The sequence below is a fragment of the Dasypus novemcinctus genome, chromosome 3, assembly GCF_030445035.2.
Source record: "Dasypus novemcinctus isolate mDasNov1 chromosome 3, mDasNov1.1.hap2, whole genome shotgun sequence".
In the NCBI taxonomy this organism is placed as follows: Eukaryota; Metazoa; Chordata; class Mammalia; order Cingulata; family Dasypodidae; genus Dasypus; species Dasypus novemcinctus.
This window is the reverse complement of record NC_080675.1, coordinates 124,600,288-124,613,527: the sequence shown is the minus strand read 5'-3', so window position 1 is coordinate 124,613,527 and position 13,240 is coordinate 124,600,288. Positions and strand designations below refer to the sequence as shown.

Below are 13,240 nucleotides of genomic sequence, written 5' to 3'. Positions count from 1 at the left end.
AAAGCAAAACGGCTCCCTCCGCCTCAAGGCTGGGACGCGAAGTGACACCGAGGCACCCCGGGAAACGGAGCGCGTGGCGTAAGACCTGGACCGGATTAGACGCAACCTTGGCCCTGCGGGACCCCGCCGCCACACGAAACCGTTCTCCCAACCTTCCCACTCTCTCCTCCCTCACCTCGGAGCCCTCAGGGTTCCGGGTAGGAGTTGGCTAGGGGAGGTGGGAGGAGTTACGGACGGGCTAGCGAAGCTCCGTCCCTGCGGTGACGTCAGAGACGCGACGCGTCGCGACGCAGTGCAAGTCGGGAAAAGGGTATGAGGTGGGCTGGCTTTCGTCAGGGTAGTGAAAGGCTAGTTTCTCGTCGGGTTCGTGGGAGATGGACCTTTGGCAAGGAGGCTGGCGTCGGTGAAGTGCGCCTGGCGCCACGGTGAGTACAGAAGTAAATCCTGACCTCTCTTCCCCGGGAAGTCGTCAGCAATGAGCCCCTTTCTTTCCGCCTCCTGCTGGTCACCCGGGAGACAAACCCTGTCCGCAGAGAGGGGTGGGTCAGTCCTTGAAACAGAACCCACTTTTGGAGAAAAGGCCCAGCCTCGAATCTTTTCCACTGTTCACTTAGGGTTGCCTAGAGAGTTCGTGGGGACTCAGGTTTTCTTACCGTAGACGGTGGCCTTGACCGTTCTTCCCTCCTCCTGGATTCTCAGGCTCGACTTTGACATTCTTCCTCTTGCCTCCTTTTTCTGATATTCTGCTATCATTCTCCAATCCCAGGCCTTACTGCAGCCCCTCAGAGTGTTTCCCAATCCCTTCTGTGCCCCCAGTCACACTTCTTTTAGTCAATTGCATGTAAGCTCATCAGAGTTAAAACTATGACTTCCCCATGTACAAACTGTTCTTTCATAAAATGTGCTTTTTGTCCTAGAGTTGTTGGATAAGTTAATTTCACCTCCACAGCATCTTGGAAATTATCAGAATCCTGAATTGCATTGATGTGCATTTATTCATAAAGCTGCAGGTGACGCTCCTGAATTTATTTCTTGCCTCCAGTTCATTCAGTGACCTTGAAGCAAGTCCCTTAATCACTAACAAAACATTTACCTGATTCACAAAATTGTTGTGGAGCCTGAGGAAATTAATATTTGATAAGAGCTCTGAGGGTTTCAGATGAAAGAAATACCTGACTGAAGGATGTTACTCTTTTTTGTGTCTGCATGTATCCTTAGTTTTGTGTATATCCTGCTGCAGCCATTAAAAAGGTCAAATGATATTTAAGGAAGTGTTTCTGTTTTAGGCTTGCTTTGCAGCTTTGCTGTGTAAGCATCTTTTCCATTTCAACAGATTCTCTTTAAGATTTGTTGCTGAATATCTTTCGTGATGGATTTAGATAGTTTTTCGTGCCTTCACAGTTCTGAGCCAGTTTATCTAAAAGATGATGTAAGTTGTATTATGTCTTTATCATGTTGATACAGCTGCCTTGAAATGTGTATTTTTTTTTCTTGTGACACAGTAGCATAATTAAAAATACTAAGGATCCTATAATAGTAAAAATATAAAACTATAATTAATGAAATTATGCATGTAGATACACAGTATGCGTATGTTCATAAATGTGGACATAATGGGACAGAACCAAAATGACTTTTGTTAAGGAAGAGAATTGGGAAATAAAGTGAGCACATCAATTTTTTTCCCCCACAAAATGTCTACATTATATTTCATGATGATACTTTATTATATTATATACTTATTTTGAACTTTCCATGTGGAAATAAACTTAATTTGTAGAGGTGGAAGGAAAAAAAAGTATTCATTCAAATGAGTTGCTAATAAGAGTAAATATTAAAGAAGCATTATATATCTTATTTATTGTCCCAGTTACCTGTTGCTGCATAACAAGTCACCCCAAAACATAGTGGCTTAAAACTACAGTTGCTATCTCTCATGTTTCTCTGGGCAGACTGCTCTCAGCTGCATAGTTCTTAGTTAAGTGAGTCTTATGCATTTGTAGCGAAGGCTGGAGTTATCTGAAAACTCTATTGGACTGGATATCCAGGATGACACACTCAAATGGATGGTAGTTGATTTTAGCTTAGAGCCCAATTGGGGTGTCAGCTGAAGTGCCTACACATAGCCTTTTCATGGGACTTGCACTTCTCACAGCATGATGGGTGGGTTCCAAGAACAAGTGTTTGAAGAGACAGGAAGTGGAAGCAGCCAATCTCTTAAAGCCTGGGCCTAGAAATTGGCATAGAATTACTCCCAACATTTGCTCTTGGTCACAGAAGTCAAAGAGCCCCTCTTCTCCCTCCCCTCCCCCCCAAAAAAACCCAGTAGATCTCTACCTCTTAAAGGGAAGAATGTTAAAGAAATTGTGGCCATCTTTAGCTTACCATAATTAGGATGAAAAGTTGTACTGGACTAATGTTTGGATTTAAGTAGTAGATACAGAATAAGGTACACTCAGAACATTTTTCTGTATAGATTTTTTTCATTTGATACCTATGGTAATCTTACAGAAGCAGATGGTATCATTCCCATTTTGCATAAGAAAGTAAACTGAGAAGTGGCAGTAATGGTAATATTGGAAGGATACAAGGGATTTGCTCAGTCATATGATTAATAAATGGAAAATGAGACTAACACTTATAATACTTCTAAAATAATAGTAGTAGTAAATGATAACATATTGTTCTAAACTTACTGAGAATTCCACATGTAAAACCATACTAATACAAGTAAAACAGTACTCATGTACAGCGAATAGTCGCTGTTAAGATAGTTAATCCTTTTTTTATTTTTTCTTCCCCTCCCTCTCTTCCTCCCCCTTCCTTACCCTGCTGTTTTTGCTCTCTGTGTCTATTTGCTGTGTGATCTGTATCCTATTTCTCTTTTTGTTTTTCTCTTCTCATCTTTCTCCTGTAGGATTCACCAGGATTCGATCCTGGGGACCTCTAATGTGGAGAGTGGTTTCTTGTCAGTTGTGCCACTTCAGTTCGTGTGACTCTCCCCTTCGTCTCTCTTTTGTTGTGTCATCATTTTGCTGTGTGACTCACTTGTGCAGGCACTGGCTCACTGCACGGGCACTCAGCTTGCTATATAGGCACTCACGCGGGCACTCGGCTCACTACATGGGCACTTGCATGTGCACTTACCTCACCACATGGGCACTTGGCTCACTGCACAGATACTCGGCTCGCCACATAGGTACTGGCTCAACACGCAGACGTGCTTTCTCTTCTTCTTTTTCACCAGGAGGTCTCAGGGACTGAACCTGGGTCCTCCAGTATTGTAGTAGTTGGAGGCCTTATCACTTGAGCTATATCCGCTTCCCTGATCCTTTCTCTCTCTCTTTTTTTTTAAAGATTTATTTTATTTATTTCTCCCCCTCCCTCCATTGTCTGCTCTCTGTGTCTATTCGCTGTGTGTTCTTCTGTGTCAGCTTGTATTCTCATTAGGCAGCTCTGGTAACTGATCCTGGGACCTTCTGGAGTGGGAGAGAGGCGATCATTCTCTTGCGCTACCTCAGCTCCCTAGTCTGCTTCGTCTCTTATGGTCTCTCTGTGTCCTTTTTTGTTGCGTTGTCTTGCTGTGTCAGCTCTCTGCATTGGCTGGCACTCCTGCGCAGGGCAGCATTCCTGTGCAGGCCAGCATGCCATATGGGCCAGCTCACCACATGTGCCAGCTTGCCTTCACCAGGAGGCCCTGGGTATCAAACCCTGGACCTCCTATATGGTAGATGGGAGCCCAATTGCTTGAGCCACATCTGCTTCCCTCCTTTCTCTTTTAACACATTACAATTTTGTTTTTCATAATACCAAATTCCCTAAAATGTACAAATAATGATGTGAACTCACAAGTCTTTCTAATCTAGTGAAATGAAGGTATTTTACATTTCAATACAAATTTCAAAACAAATAACGAGTCCTGAAAAAGTTATTGGAGCAGTGAAATGAAGGTATTTTACATTTCAATACAAATTTCAAAACAAATAATGAGTCCTGAAAAAGTTATTGGAGCAGAAATTATTTCCTCAATAATCCAATTGATTATTTTCCAATAATCCCTTTAGATTCTTTATTTTTCTTCTTGTTTGCCCATACTAATTTCTTGTTTTGTTTCCTTTGTTCATGTTATTTTTCTCTTCTGGAATACTTTCCTTTCTCAGCCTGTTCTTAGCTAAATCCTATCCTTTAGGCTAGTTTATGTCTCTGTCTCATCATATCACCATTAGCACTGCATGCTAATTCATTAAAAATTAGTTATAAAAGTCATTTTGTCCAAATATTGTACCAAAGGAATAATATAGATAGCAAGCACTATGGGATTCATGCCAAGAAATGAACTCTAGGAATCAAGGGTGTATTCTTAGAAGAGGTATAACTTAAGTTGGCCATTGAAGAGACCAGCACAGAAGAGAAAAGAATATAATCAGAACCGGAAGAAGCTTTGATTTTTCTGACTACTTTTAATTTTCCCCTACTGTGACTTCTCAATGAGTGGAGTCACATATTTTTAATAGATAGTATAACAACTAATTGTTAGCTTATTTAATGAGTATTAGTTTGGTCCTGGTAACTAGACTAAAATATTTGTGATCAGAAGCCCTGTCATATTCTCCATATCCTCTAGAGCAGTGCAGTTTATACTAGCCAGTCCTGAACTGTTTGTTTGTTACAGTCCTTGGTACAGTCTGTGATAAGATAAAGGGCTTGCACTAAAATATAAATCAGTGCAGAACTTTCTGCCAAAAAGTCTTGTTACTATAAAAACAAGTTACTGTGTTTAATTGGTGGGCATTCTGTCAAAGCTTCTTATTTTATTGCAGACTGGGAACAAACAGTTCTTCAGTTAGCCCTGATCTGTGAATCCCGCTTTGAGTAGCATTGCTCTAGCACAGGGCTTTCAAACATTTTATTCTAAACTGTAGTAAGAAGGGAAGTGGACTTGGCCCAATGGATAGGGCGTCCGCCTACCACATGGAAGGTCTGTGGTTCAAACCTAGGGCCCCTTGACCCGTGTGGAGCTGGCCCATGCACAGTGCTGATGTGCGCAAGGAGTGCCCTGCCACGCAGTGGTGTTGCACATAGGGGAGCCCCATGCGCAAGGAGTGTGCCCTGTAAGGAGAGTGGCCCAGCAGAAAAGAAAGTGCAGCCTGCCCAAAAATGGCACCACACATACGGAGAGCTGATACAACAAGATGACGCAACAAAAAGAAACACAGATTCCCACTGCCACTGATAAGGATAGAAGCAGTCACAGAAGAACACACAGCAAATGGACACAGAGAGTAGACAGCTGGGGGGGGGGAAGGGGAGAGAAATAAATAAAAAATCTTTAAAAAAAAATAAACTGTAGTAAGAAATACATTTTACGTATCAACACATACATGTATAGCTGAATCAGTTTTCATGAAACAGCATTTAACATACTCCTTGTGACATACTCTTTTTCTGTTGTATTTCTTTGAAATGCTCATTTCGACCTTTGGAATGGAATTTTTTCCCATTTACAAATATTGGAGTAAGAGGTCATAAAGTATATTTTTATAATGCACATAAGAAAAAATATTTAAGTAAAAAATAAAATGACAGATGCTAACATAGTGTTTATAAATGAAATCATTAACTTAAAAAATTCAGAGAAGAAATTTAAAATGTATTTAAAACTTTAGACCATGGTTTATAGTATTTTATATAAAAAAAAGGAATTAGGCATTTAAAGGTAATATATAACTTAATAGTTTTACAAAAGATTTCAGAATAGGTTTCTGGACACTGTCATATATGACTATGAAGAAAAGATAACCTTGGCAAGTCAAGTATTGGCAAAAATTTCCTTTTTTCATATGTAAGTATTCTTCCATTTGTTTTTATTGCAGAAGCAGAAAGAACTAATACACCAAATATATTTGAAGAGATTGTGTTCTATATAGCAAAAATTGTTTTAAAAAACCAGAATTCTATGAAAATTGCAAATATATTAACTGAGTAAATGAAAACCATATGACTATTAACTACTCTATATAAAACATTTAACACCAGGTTTTGCACCGTGCCCTCTGTAAGCTTTGTAAATCTCCCACATTTATTTTTTGTTATAGTGCTCTGTTTCCCGTAGTGATTATCAATATAACTCCTAAACAAGGAAGGTCTATATGCATGTCTGCTAGAATAGTAAAGAATGGTAAATCTGAGTAGACCTTTTCCATATCTTTGCCAGGCGTAGGGGGACAGAGAAGACCTTCAAGTGACAGAAGGTGGACGGGTTGCATAGGTGTTTCAACTATATTGGTAAAGTTATATTTGTTAAACTGGGTGATCTATATATAGGTGTGCTTTTTTTGTATGTGTGTGGCTTTCTTTTTGTTTTGCAACTTTTTATTTTGAACAACTTCTACTAACAGAAAAGTTGCAGTAGTTTTTCTCTCTGATCCATGATCCATTAAGGGTCATCTATGGCATTTAATCATCAGATGTGTTTATCTGATTATTTCCTTGTAATTAGATTGAGAGTAAACATTTTTTAAATAGGAATGCTACATAAGTAGTTTTATCCCTTTCATTTGCTTTGCTACCCTTCTGTTACTGATGGCTAACATTTTGCCCCTTCATCTATTCAGCAAATATTGTTGTTCTAAGATTACAATGGTGAACAAGACAGACATGGTCATACTAGTTTCCTATTGTTGCTGTAACAAATTACCACAAATCTAGTGCCTTTAACAATTCAAATTTATTATCTTACATTTCTTGAGGTCAGAAGTCCAAAACGGATTTCACTGGCTTAAAGTCTAGACTTCAGCAGGTCTGTGTTCCTTGTGAAGGCTGTAGGGGAGAATTCATTGCCTTTCCTTTTTCAGTTTTTAGAGGCCACTTACATTCCATGGCTCATGTTCCTGTGCTTCCATCTTCAAAGCCAGGAGTGGTAGTGTTTTCAGATCTCTATCTGACTCTCCTGTTATCCTCTTTCATTTATAGGACTCTTGTGACATATACATTGGACCCAACTAAATCCAGGTTATACCAACCATCTCAAGACCACCGAATGGATTTTTAAAACACTGCTCTCAAGTATTTAGCACTGTGCTAGATGCATAGTAGATGCTCAAAACATACCAGAAGTTTTAAGTGATTGATTCCTCAGAGGGTGAGCCTTCTTAACACTTTGGCATTACTTTAAAACAGATTACTTCATCAATAATATCTGTAGCATTTTTTTTTAAGATTTATTTCTCCCCACCCCTTCATTGTTAGCATTTGCTGTGTCTGCTTATTGTGTGCTGGTCTTCTTTTCAGGAGGCATGGGGAACCAAACCCCGGACCTCTGATGTGGAGGGAGGTGCCTAATCGTCTGAGCTACCTCTGCTCCCTTATCTGTAGCATTTTAACTAGAATGAGAGTAGAGTGTATTATATAAACTTTAACTAGCCAAAGGATGTAATGAATACTATTGCTGCCTAAAGGGGTGCCGGTGGTAGGTGGCCAACAAAGACTTTACTTTCTTTTCACCTTCACCAAAGGCCTCAGCAGTGGCTGGTATAAAGTCCCAGTTAAGATATCAGGACTAGTTTGGATGACCATAAACTTCAAACTTCACTTTTTTTGCTTTTTAGTATTCACTCTGTGGTTCAAGTGATCTAATTCCTATTCTTTCTCTTTGGAAGGATAGGAGGATGTCAGAGAGAGAGAGTGTGAGCAAGCACTGTCTGGATTTTACTTCTAGAGGATTGCCGTTTGATTAAAGCTGGAGTTCTTAATCTTTATCAGGTTTACACATTTATGAAATTTTACTTCTGTTCTTAGAAGAACTGATTTTCCTTAACATACAGTTTTTTTGGTTTTGTTTTTTACTTACGATCCTTTTAAAAGCCCAACATAGTTTCAGTGGATTATATTTTATATTTAGCTTGTTCTAGATCTAATAAGTAGACTCTATAGTTTTGGGTTCTGTACTTACTGAACATAACTTGTTATAGTTATCAGTGAGTTTGTTGTTATTGTTGCTGCTGCTGTTTTGTTTCCTTTTATTAGATAAGTTGTGGGTTAATAGAACAATCATTTGTAAAATATAGGACTCCCCTTTACCTCCTGTATTAGTCAGGGTTCTCTAGGGAAACAGAACCAATAGAAGATACCGGTAAATACTGTGAGATTTTATAAAATTGTTTCACGTGACCATGGGGATACACAAGTCCACATTCTGCAGGGCATGCTGCAAATGAGGGTCCCCAGTGAAGGTCCTTGATGAGTTCCCCAGGAGATACTGGTTATCTGAAGTAGAGATGGGAATTCTCTGTCTGAATGCTGAAATCACTTCACCTTTTAAGGCCTTCAAGTGATTGAATGAGATGTCACTCATTGCTGATGGCAGTCTCCTCACTTGATTGTAGACGTAGCTAGCCAGCTATGCAGTCAACTCAGTGATGATTAAAGCCCATGAAATGCCCTTGAATTATAGTTAACCCAGTGCTTGCTTGACCAAACAACTGGGTACCATTACTTCGTCGAGTTGACACATTGGCCTAATGATCACATAATGCAAATGTTCCAACACCTTGCATTGATGTGAACACTTTTTTTAAAAGATTTATTTATTTATTTATTTCTCTCCCCTTCCTCCCCCACCCTGGTTGTCTGTTCTCTGTGTCTATTTGCTGCATCTTCTTTGTCCTCTTCTGTTATTGTCAGCGGCACGGGAATCTGTGTTTCTTTTGGTTGCGTCATCTTGTTTTGTCGGCTCTCCGTGTGGGCGGTGCCATTTTTAGGCAGGCTGCACTTTCTTTCATGCTGGGTGGCTCTCCTTACGGGGCGCACTCCTTGCACGTGGGGCTCCCCTACACGGAGGATACCCCTGCGTGGCATGGCACTCTTTGCGCACATCAGCACTGCGCATGGGCCAGCTCCACACGGGTCTAGGAGACCCGGGGTTTGAACCACGGACCTCCCATGTGATAGACAGATGCCCTAACCACTGGGCCAAGTCCGCCACCTGATGTCAACATTTGTTATAATTGATGATAGTCCATTTTTATAATCATAGTACTAATTCAAGTCCATGGTTTAACTTAGGATTCGCTTTTTGTGTAGTGTAGTTAGTTCCATGGATTTAAATTTTTTTTTATTCTGTTAACATATATTCAATCTAACAGTCTCCTTTTTAATCATAATTAGATATAGTTCAGTGTTGTTAATTGCATTCACAATGCTATGCCACCATCTTCACCATCCATTACCAAAACATTTCCATCATTCCAAATAGGAGCCATGTACATTTTAAGCCTTAACTTCCCACTTCCCTATCCCACCTCATTCCCTGGTAACCTATATTCTAGATTCTGACTCTATGTGTTTGCTTATTCTAATTGTTTAAAATCAGTGAGATCATACAATGTTTGTCGTTTTGTGCCCGGCTTCTTTCACTCAACTTGATGTCCTCAATGTTCATCCATGTTGTTGCATGTATCAGGACTTCATTCATTTTTACGGCCAAATATTGTATATATGAACATTTTATTTATTGGTTGATAGACACTTGGGTTGCTTTCATTTTTGAGCAATTGTGAATAATACCTCTGTCAATAACAGTTTACAAATATGTTTGTGCCCCTACTTTCAGTTCTTTTGGGTTTATACCTATTTGTGGGATTGCTGGGTCATATGATAGTTCTATAATTAGCTTTCTGAGGTATAGCCAAACTGTCTTCTGGAGTAATTGCTTCATTTACTTTGCCACTGACAATGAAGGAGTGTTCCTTATATCTCTACATCCTCCCCAACACTTTTTTCGTGTTTTTTTTTTTCACAGCAGTCATTCTTGTGAGTATGAAATGGTTTCTCGTGATTTTGATATGCATTTCCCTGATGGCTAATGATGTCTCTCATCTTTTCATGTGCTTTCTGGCCATTTGTATATTATCTTTGGAGACTTGCTTATTTAAGTCTTTTGTCCATTTTTAAAAAAAGGTTGATTGATTGATTTCTCCCTGCCCCTCATTGTTTGCACTCAGTCTCTGCTCCCTTTGTCTGTTTGGTGTGTATTCTCTGTGTCTGTCTGCTCATTTTCTTTTCATAGGTACTAGTACCAAACCTGGAACCTCTCATATGGGAGGAAGGTGCCAATTGCTTGAGCCACCTCCACTCCCTGCTTGTTGTGCCTTTCGTTATGCCTCTCATTGTGTCTCCTTGCTGCTTCATCTTGTTGTGACATCTCATTGCATCAGGTCACTGTGCCAGCCCTTTGTGCTTCACTTGTCTTCTTTAGGAGACACCGGGAACTGAACCCAGGACCTCCCGTGTGGGAAGTGGGTGCCCATCTGCTTGAGCCACATCTGCTCCTGCCCATTTTTAAATTGGGTTGTTTGTCTTTTTGTTGTTGTTGTTTTTTTAAAGATTTATTTATTTATTTATCTCCCCTCCCCACTGTTGTCTGTTCTCTGTGTCCATTTGCTGCATCTTCTTTGTCTGCTTCTGTTGTTGTCAGCAGCACGGGAATCTTGTGTTTCTTCCCGGTGCGTCATCTTGTTGTATCAGCTCTCCGTGTATGCGGCACCCCTGCGTGGCACTGCACTCCTTGCGCACGTCAGCACTGTGCACGTGCCAACTCCACACAGGTAAAGGAGGCCCGCGGTTTGAACCGAGGACCTCCCATGGGTAGACGGACGCCCTAACCACTGGGCCAAGTCCGCCGCCTCTTTTTGTTGTTAAGTTGAAGGTTTTCTTTATAATCTGGATATTAATCCTTTATCAGATAAGTGCTTTCCAAATATTTTCTCGTGTTTTGCTTTGTTTTTACTGTGGCAGCCCAAACAAGAAAATCGTAATTTCATTTGCCATTTTGGCCTTAATATATTTTGCCACTCTATTTTGAGATTTATTTCATGGTAAAATGTAGCAGAATGATTTACTAAAAATATAATTTATTAAACTTCACATAGATTAAATTGAATATGTTTTTTTACTTTCTTACTTGATTAGGGAAAGATACCTTGACCTTGTGCTTTGACTACTGTAGAAATGTGTATGATTTTAGAAACTGAAATAGCGATTTTAACAATGCTGAAAGTATTTTTAACATTGGGCATTAGTATTTGGCAGTATGACTTATGTATAATTTTGTTAATGAAAATAGAAACAACTATGGTCTTTTGACAGAGAGACTTTGTCAGAGAAGGTTATTACTTATTTGAATGATTCTCAGAAATCAAATAACAAAAAAGGTAACTTAAAAAATACAATCTTGGGAGCAGATATGGCTCAAGCAACTGAGTGCCTGCCTCCCACATGGGAGGTCCTTGGTTTGGTTCCTGGTGCCTCCTAAAGAAAGGAAAAAAAAAGGTAGTCTTTTTCCTAGAAATCCTTACTAACAGCCTTAATGTCTTCATAATCTTATCCCTGTACTATTCTTCCCTGTGTCTAATCATTTATCAAATTCTGTCATTCTATCTTTGAAGTATCTTTTTTTTTAAACAAATCAATTTTATTAATACATGTTGTAAAGCATACAGTCTACCCAAAGTGTACAGTCAATGGTATTTTGCATAATCACATAGTTGTGCATGCATCCCTTCAGTCATTATTAGAGCATTTTCATTATTTCAATAATAATTAAAAAAAAACAAACAAAAAAATCAAACAAAATTCTTCATCTCAATTTCTCTATACTTCCCATGCTGTGCATAACTGCTACCTATGGCTATTCTTTTTTTTTTTTTTCCTCTCCCCTCCCCCCTAATTGTCTGCTCTTTGTGTCCATTTGCCTTGTGTTCTGTGTTTGCTTTTATTCTTGTGAGTGGCACCAGGAATCTGTGTCTCTTTTGTTGTGTCATCATGCTGCGTCAGCTCTCTGTGTGCGGCGCCACTCCTGGGCAGGCTGTACTTTTTTTGCGCCGGGCTGCTCTCCCTACGGGGCACACTCCTTGTGCATGGGGCTCCTCTACATGGGGGGACACCTCTGCATGGCATGGCACTCCTTGCGCGCATCAGCAGTGCACATGGGCCAGCTTACCACACGGGTCACAAGGCCTTGGGATTGAACCCTGGACCTCCCATGTGGTAGGCAGACGCTCTATCCATTGAGCCAAATCCGCTTCCCTCTTGCTATTCTTGCACATTTATTTATTTTTAAGCAATTTTATTGAGATAAAGTCACATACTGTATGATCTATCCAAAGTATATAATCAGTGGTTTTTAGTATAATCACAGTGTTGTGCATTCATTACCACAAAAGATTTTAGAACACTTTTGTTATTTCAAAAAGAATAAACCCACACCCCTTAGCAGTCATCTCTCAATTTCTCAATCTTTTCCCAGCCTTACATAACCACTAATCTAATTTCATCTTTATGAATTAATTTATATTTATATTTTAAATAAATGGAATCATACACTATGTAAGTACTTTGTGTCTAGTTTCTTTCACTTAGCATAATGTGTATGTTTTTTGGTGTGATATTCACGTCTTGTAACATTAACATACATTTCTTGGGTCTCAAAGAAAAAGTCATATATGCAATATTACCCGTATTCATATTTCACATGATGTTTTACTATGTTATTACAGTCCCATGTTATATTTTTTAGCTTTCCTTCTAGTAATATACTTGACCTTAGACTTGTCATACCCATACAATAGCACTGCTTGTTACCAACATTTTATTGTGCTTTCACCTTTTCTATTCATTTCCAAAGATTAGCATACAACCTTTTTACCATTTCTGCACAGATTAACCCTCAGTTTTCCATTTTCTAACCTCATTCTATTTTTTGCTGACCTGTATTCTAGTTATTAACTCCATGAGTTTACACAATATATTTAGTTCATAATAACCCAGTCATATAGTATTTGTCCTTTTGTGTCTGGCTTGTTTCACGCAACGTAATGTCCTCCAGGTTCATCATATGTTTTATGACTTCATTTCCTCACAACTGCATAATATTGCATCATGTGTATATACCTCAGTTTATCCATTCATCGGTTCATGACACCTGGGTTGTTTGCAGCTTTTGGCTGTCATGAATAACACTGTTATGAACATCAGTGTGCAGATGTCTCTTCCTGTCACTGCTCTTAGTTCTCCTGGGTGTATAATACCTAGTAATGGTATTCCTGGGTCACTTGGCAAGTCTAAATTAAAATTCTTTAGGGACTGCCAAACAGTCCTCCACAGTGGCTATACATTCCCACCAATGTGAGGTTCCTTACTGTGAGGTTCCTTTCCTATGTCTATCTTCTGGGCAGCATCCAGC

General features: G+C 39.5%; 1 protein-coding gene across 4 annotated transcripts in view; it reads left to right on the top strand.

The window, feature by feature from the left end:
• The first annotated feature begins 270 nt into the window (after positions 1-270).
• Positions 271-13,240, top strand: part of USP8 (ubiquitin specific peptidase 8) — an 87,730-nt gene continuing 74,760 nt past the window's right edge. The window contains exons 1-3 of one of the 4 annotated variants that reach the window (XM_058294203.2): positions 288-425; positions 6,215-6,285; positions 6,973-7,141. The gene's annotated coding sequence lies outside the window, so the exon portion shown is untranslated. Of the gene's footprint in view, positions 426-6,214; positions 6,286-6,972; positions 7,142-13,240 lie in introns of all 4 variants that reach the window. The other 3 variants (XM_058294202.1, XM_012530235.4, XM_004471548.4) reach the window with 3 other exon arrangements.